The sequence below is a fragment of the Orycteropus afer genome, unplaced genomic scaffold (assembly GCF_000298275.1).
Source record: "Orycteropus afer afer isolate SDZICR_OR568_19922 unplaced genomic scaffold, OryAfe1.0 scaffold00255, whole genome shotgun sequence".
In the NCBI taxonomy this organism is placed as follows: Eukaryota; Metazoa; Chordata; class Mammalia; order Tubulidentata; family Orycteropodidae; genus Orycteropus; species Orycteropus afer.
In genome coordinates, this window is record NW_006921842.1 from 4,742,709 (window position 1) to 4,749,768 (window position 7,060).

Genomic DNA, 7,060 nt, shown 5'->3' on the forward strand with positions numbered 1-7,060 from the left:
GTATAGCAGGGATTGTGGGGCTGGCGCGGGATCGGGCAGTGTTTCGTTCTGCTGTGCATGGGGTCGCTATGAGTCAGAAACCACTGGATGGCACTTAACAACAACAACAACAACGACAATGGCTAATGAAACGAGCTCTGGTAGCTTAGTGCCTAAGGCACTTGACTGATAACCAGAAGCCTAGCGGTTCAAACCCACCAGCCACTCCCCGGAAGGACGGTTGGGCAATCTACTTCCGTAGCGTTACTGCCTTGGAAACCCAAGGAGGGGTTTGCTATGAGTCGGTCTGACTCAAAGGCACATAACAACAAAAATGGCTAATGATTGTGAACATTTCTTCGTGTGTTTGTTGGCTGCCTGAATATCCTCCTTGGTGAAGTGTCTATTCATGTCTTCTGCCCTGGGGGCTATTTTAAATGGTGGGGGCTATTTTAAATGGTATTGTTTTCTTGTTTTCCTTTTCAGAGTTCTCCTTGTTGGTATAATGGAACCCAACTGATTTTTGTGTGTTGATCTTATATCCTGCTACTTTGCTGAATTCTTATATTAGATCCAGTGGCTTTCCAGTGTAATCTCTGGGATTATGTACGCATAGGATCACATCATCTGTGAATAGAGCTAGTTTTACTTCTTCCTTTCTAATTTGGATACCCTTTATTTCATTTTCTTTCCTTATTGCCTTGGGTTAAAAGTTCCAGTACAACACTGAATAACAGTGGAGATAATGGGCATCCTTGTCTCATTCCCATTCAGTGTTCTAGATCATTCTCTATTTAGACTACAGTTGACTGTTGGATTTGCATATATGCCATTAATTATGTTGAGGAATTTCCTTTCCTTTCTGTTCTTATTTTTGCTGAGTGCTTTTTATCAGGAAAGAATATTGGATTCTGTCAAAGGACATTTTTTTTTTTTTTTCAAAAATTGAGATAATCATTTGCTTCTTTTCCTTTGTTTTATTTATATGGTGAATTACAATGGCTGATTTTCTAATGTTGCATTGGTGGTATGAATCCCACTTGATCACGATGTATGATTTTATCATACATCAGAATTGAGATATTCTGTTGAATTCTGTTCACTAGAATTTTTTTTTTGAGAATTTCTGCATCTATATTCGTGAGAGAGAGCTCTAGTAACATAGTGCCTAAGTCATTTGACTGCTGACCAGAAGGCTGGCAGTTCAAACCCACCAGCCACTCCTCGGAAGGAAGGTTGGGCAATCTACTTCTGTAGGATACTGCCTCAGAAACCCAAGGAGGGGTCACTATGAGTTGGATACGACTCGATGGCAGTAAGAGTTTATATTCATGAGGAATATTTGTCTGTAATTTTGTTTTATTGTGATGTCTTTACCTGGCTTTGGCATAAGGGTGATGCTAACCCATGGAATGGGTTAGGAAGTATTCCTTCCTTTTTTATGTCTTGAAAGAGTTTGAGTAGAATTGCTATCAGTTTTTACTTGGTAATATTCCCTCAGTAAAGCCATCTGGGCCAGGACCTTTGTTGTTGTTGGGAGTTTTTTTTTTTATAGCATCTTCAATCTATTCTTTTGTGTACATATATTTAGTTTTCCTACCTCTATTTGTGTTAGTTTAGGTATTTAGTGTGTTTCTAGGAATTTATCTGTTCCTTACAGGTTTTCAAATTTGTTGGAGTACAATTTTTCGTAGTATTCTATTATGATTCTCTTTATTTCAGTTAGATCTGTTGTAGTCTCCAATTTCATTTGTTATTTTGGTTATTTGCATCTTGTCATTTTTTTCCTTTGTCAATTTGGCCCCTAGTTTGTCAGTTTTACTGATCTTTTCAAAGAATCAACTTCTAGTCTTATTGATTCCATTTTGTTTTGTTTTCTATTTCATTTATTTCTGCTCTGATCTTTATTATTTCCTTTCTTCTGGTAACTTTGGTCTTCTTTTGCTCTTCCTTTTCTATTTACTCAAGTTGTTTGGTTAAGTTATTGATTTGGGGCCTTTTCTCTCTTTTAATGTATGCATGTGTTGCTATAAATTTCTTTCTGAGACCTAATTTTGCTGCATCCCAAAGATTTTGGTATGATGTGTTCTCATTCTCATTTGATTCTTTTTTTTTTTTTTTTTAATTTCACTATTGATTTCTATGCCCAATTGTTTTTTTTTAGTAATGTATTATTTAGTTTCCACATATGTAATTCATTTTCCTCATTCATCATGGTCAGAGAAGATGCCTTGTATAATTTCAATCTTATTAAATTTATTGAAGCCCACTGTGAGACCTAAAATACGGTCTATTCTGGAAAACGTTTCATGTGCTTTGGAGAAGAGTGTATTGTGCTACTATTGGGTAGTGCGTTCTAAATATTTGGTTAATAATGTTTTTTAGATCTTCTGTATCTTTTATTCTAGTTGCTCTGTCCATTATCAAAAGTGCTGTGTTAAAAGCTCCTACTATTATTATAGATCTCTCTATACCTCTCTTTAATTCTGTTAGAGTTTGTTTTATAAATTTTGGGGCTGTGGTGTTGAGTGCATAAATATTTATAACTGTTATGTCTCCTTGGTGAATTGACTTTTTAATCATTATATAATGTCATCCTTTGTGTCTTATATTTTGTCAGATAGTAGTATTGCCACTCCTGCTCTCTTTTGGATATTGTTTATTTGGTAAACTTTCTTCCGTCCTTTCATTTTTAACCTATTTATGTCTTTGTGTCTCTTGAAGATGACATATTAATGGGTCTTTTTTTTTTTTTTTAACCCATTCTGCCACTCTCTGCCTCTGGACTGGTGCATTTAATCCATTTACATTCACTATGACTGTCAATAGATAAGAATTTACTGCTGCCGTTATGTTATACTGTTGTATTTTTTTGTGTGTGGTGTTAATGGTTTCTTTGCTAATCTTTACTTTTTGGTCTGAGTTCTTTTTGTATGTGAATTTTCTTTCCTTTCATTTATTATTGTAGCTTTTGTGCTTTGTGTTTACTGAATCTTTTTGATTTCTTCTTTATTTTGGTGAATAGATTTATTAGTTTTCTTTGTGATTATGCTGAATTTTACATTTATCATGTTATATTAAAACTGTTATATCTTGAAATTGCCTTGACTTCCTCTCTTTATGGAGGTTCTATAACCACACTATTCATTCTACCTTTTGTTTTGAGGTTGTTGTAGTTGACAACTTTATGTCTCTGATTCCCTGTAATCAATTTTGTAGCTTTATTTTATTCCTGTGAAGTCTTTACCTGGCTTGGTATCTGGATGATGCTGTTGTGTGTCTTTAAGTCAGGTTGTTGTTTCATATCGTTGGTTTCATATATAAAGGACTCCCTTTAATATTTCTTGTAGGGCTTGTCTGGTGGTTATAAATTACCTTAATTTATGCTTATCTGGGAATGTCCTAATTTGGCCCTTATTCCTGAAAGACAACAAAACAAAATCTATTCACCAAAATATATGAACATAGGTTTTCTTCAAAATTTTTTCTGATTATTCTTCAAACAAATTAGTATCAAGGGTTTTGTTCTCTGTCTTGCTGATTCTTCCATCGTTTCAGATCTATTTCTGTGTCCTTCCATTGAGTTGTTTATTTCTCATATTTTATTGTTAAGCTTCTGAATTTCTAGTTGTTGTTTTTGTATGTTTTTTATTTCTTTATTTAATTTGTTGTCTTGTTCTTGTATTACTTTCCTGAATTCTTCTAGGCTCCCCCCCCCCACCCCGCACACACTTTCTTTAATCTCTTTGAGGTAAATATTAGTCTTTTTAATTCTTTGACTGGTAGTTCTATTATCAGTTGTTCACTAGAAAGGTTTTTTCTGTCCCTTTATTTTGCTTATTTTCTTGGGCCATCTTATCCTGTTTTTTCATATAATTTGAAATTGACTACTGTCTTCAAGACATTATTGTTCTATTTTATTTGTTCATATATTTCTTTATTGATTGTAGGTTTATTTGTTTTCTTTGTATTGTTTTGCTATTAATATATCTAAAACTTAGCTTCTTCCTTTTCTCTTTATATTGCCTACCTTTTTTTGTATTGTTTTAATTGATGCTGCTTTGTAGTATTGGTCTGTGAAGGATTATGATGTTGCCGCTTGGTTGGAAGTAATTTTTTTCTCATTGATGGACATGATAGGTCACATACACATGGGAATCCGCTGTCATTGGGCATGTATGTCTTCCCTGATAGAATTGCATGGAAGTGTGCAAACAGGCCACTTCCCTGCTCCAGGAGTTGGGTTGTCAGGATACCTTTACAGGGCCTTATTTTAAGGCCTTATAGCCCTTCTGCATTGGTATGTGCTGTTAGTGTGACCTCTGGGGCGAAAAAGGGGTCATTTTTGCAGGCCAGGGAGGCAGTACTATTCTAATGAGTGAGGCAGGCCATTTGCTTAGTCATTGATTGGTATCCTAGTGACAGAGGGAGGGCTGGGGCCCTCTAACTATGCTTAGATGGCCTGAGGGAATAGAGTATGGGACTGGCATGCAGTGAGAAACTCACTGGGAACAACTTGCCTCATAGACTCAGCAGAGTGCACAGTAGGGCAGGTGAGTAGTAAGTGGGGAGAGTCACCTGGGTGTCCCACTGTGCAGGCCAGGTGAAATGCATGGTGAGCTCTGCTGGGTGACACAAGGTCACCAAGTGTGCCTCACTGAGTAGGCCAGATGGGAGGAGTGGTGGGCAGGTATCTTGGTGTGCCTTTCAGTGAAGGCTGGATAAAAGTGGTAGATGGATCTCTGGGGACACCTTGCTGCTCCATCAGATATTTTGAGCAGATGCCACAACTACACGTTCTACCCAAATATCTAAAAGTAATGGTCCCAATTTAGGAAAAATAAAAACAAAATTCTTCATTTAAATTAATATAGAACCAGATTATTTTGTAGGGGAAAGGACTGCTTTTGTGGGTAGTGCCCATAATCTCTACAAACAAGCCATAGATTGTTTTAAAAATTAATTAATTTGTTAATTTTGAAAAAATGATACATCCACTTGTTTAACAAGTTAGAAAATATAAAAAGATATAAAATGGAATGCAATTTACTATGCCCTCATTTACTTAGCATTTCTTAAAATAGGCCATCACTTTTATAGTTTCTGTTGTTTTCTTCCAAATAGTCTTCATGCTTGTAACATAAAATTAAACATATGATATTGTATTACATTTTGAATACTATTACTCTTGCATTGCTTTTCTTTTAGTAATTAAAGATACATCTTGTATAGCATTCTTTATCAATACAGTTGACCCTTGAACAATGTGGGAGTTGGGGCACCGACCCCCTGTGTAGTCAAAAAATCCATGTATAACTTTTGACTATCCAAAACTTAACCGTTAATAGGCTACTGTTGACAGGAAACTTTACTGATAACATAAGCAGTGGATTAACACAGTTCTTGCTGTACTCATAGTGACCCAATAGGACAGAACAGAGCTGCCCCATAAGGTTTCCAAGCCTGTAAATCTTTACAAAAGCAGACTGCCTCATCTTTCTCCTGTGGAGTGGCTGCTGAGTTCTAACTACCAAACTTTTGGTTAGCAGCTGCAAAAAGGGCAAGGAGGCCACATATTCTGACCTCCTAGAACCCCACAAAAAGAAGGCAGAATCACCATCAATAGCGCAAGGCCCATTACTGCAAGACAAGACGTGCTGCCTCCCTCCAGCCCCTTCACCAACCGTTCCTCCCAAAGCACCCACCAAAGAACCGTTCCTCCCAAAGAACCTCTCTCCTGGGTTCGATAATTCGCAGCAGTGGTCACACAGAACTCACAGATTATGGGGTTTATTAGGGAAGCACCAGGCTACAACTCAAGTTCAGGAAAAAAACGCTCAGTCTCTCTCTCCAGCCCATCATCCCTCAGCCAAGTCTCTCACGGTCTCTCCCCCAGCAATGCATGTCCTTTGGTGTCTTACTCAGCAATGCGTGTCTCTTGTGTCTCTTTCCCAGCAGCACATGTCTCTTTCAGGAGCGCGTGTCTCTTTCGGCAGCATGTCTTCCTCAACCAGCAGTCAGAGAGAGAGTTCTGCCTCTAGGAGGCCTCTTTTTGAGCCCGGCAGGGTGGTCAAACTAGCCAATCATATCATCAGAACTCTAAGCACCTGAGAGAAAGTGGGAACCTCCCAACATTGTTTTGTGCCACTCCCAACAGAAATACTCCAGGTGGACAACTTTAGCAATCAGGAGAGCTCAGTTGCTCATAGCAAATCCCACCTTGGAGTTTACAAAGACTTATGGGTAGAAAAGCCACACTAAGTAATTTACCACACTGCAGCAGCCAAATGCTTTAACCACTGTGCCACCAAAGTTCCTATTTTGCCCATAGAATCCTTAAACATTACAACTCAAGTCTTGAATTTTTCTTCAGTCCTTTCAACTTGAGAAACGCCAGTGTTTTCTTCTTTTGGTTTTCTAACTCTACATCCTTGCACATTTCATTATAATACTTTACTTTGTTTTCTCCAGCCACCCTTGAAAACTGTCCAGCTCTTTTAGTTTTTCATTTCTTTCTTTTGCTTTAGCTATTCTATTTCAAGAGTAAGTTTCAGAGTCTCTTCTGACATCCATTTTGGTCTTTTGTTTCTTTCCTGTGTTTTCAATGATCTTTTGGTTTCTCCATAGTAGTTGTACTAATTTACATTCACATTAACAACGTATGAGAGTGCTGTGTTTGCAGACAAACATCAATAGATGGTATTATCAAACATGCTATTTGAAAAATGGGAATTTTATTTTAGAATTCTAACTTTGGTGGTGGTTATCTGGAGGGCTGGAGGAAAGTAATTATGTTTGTTTTGCTTATCTCAGATATGTGATAGGCATTGTTCTAAAACATTGTAGGGCCAGTTATCACCCTGCATCCTTCTGGGACTAGAGAGTACTATTGAGACATATAATACATTGTTTAAGGCCAGTGAGGAAAATCTAGGAAGAGAGTTTATAGGGGAAATTAGGACATTCAAAAGCACCAGTGTATACTTACCTAAACTAACACAGACTGAAGTGAAAAATTTGAACAGGCCCATCACAAAAGAAGAAATTGAACAGGTCATCAAAAAATTACCAACTAAAAAAA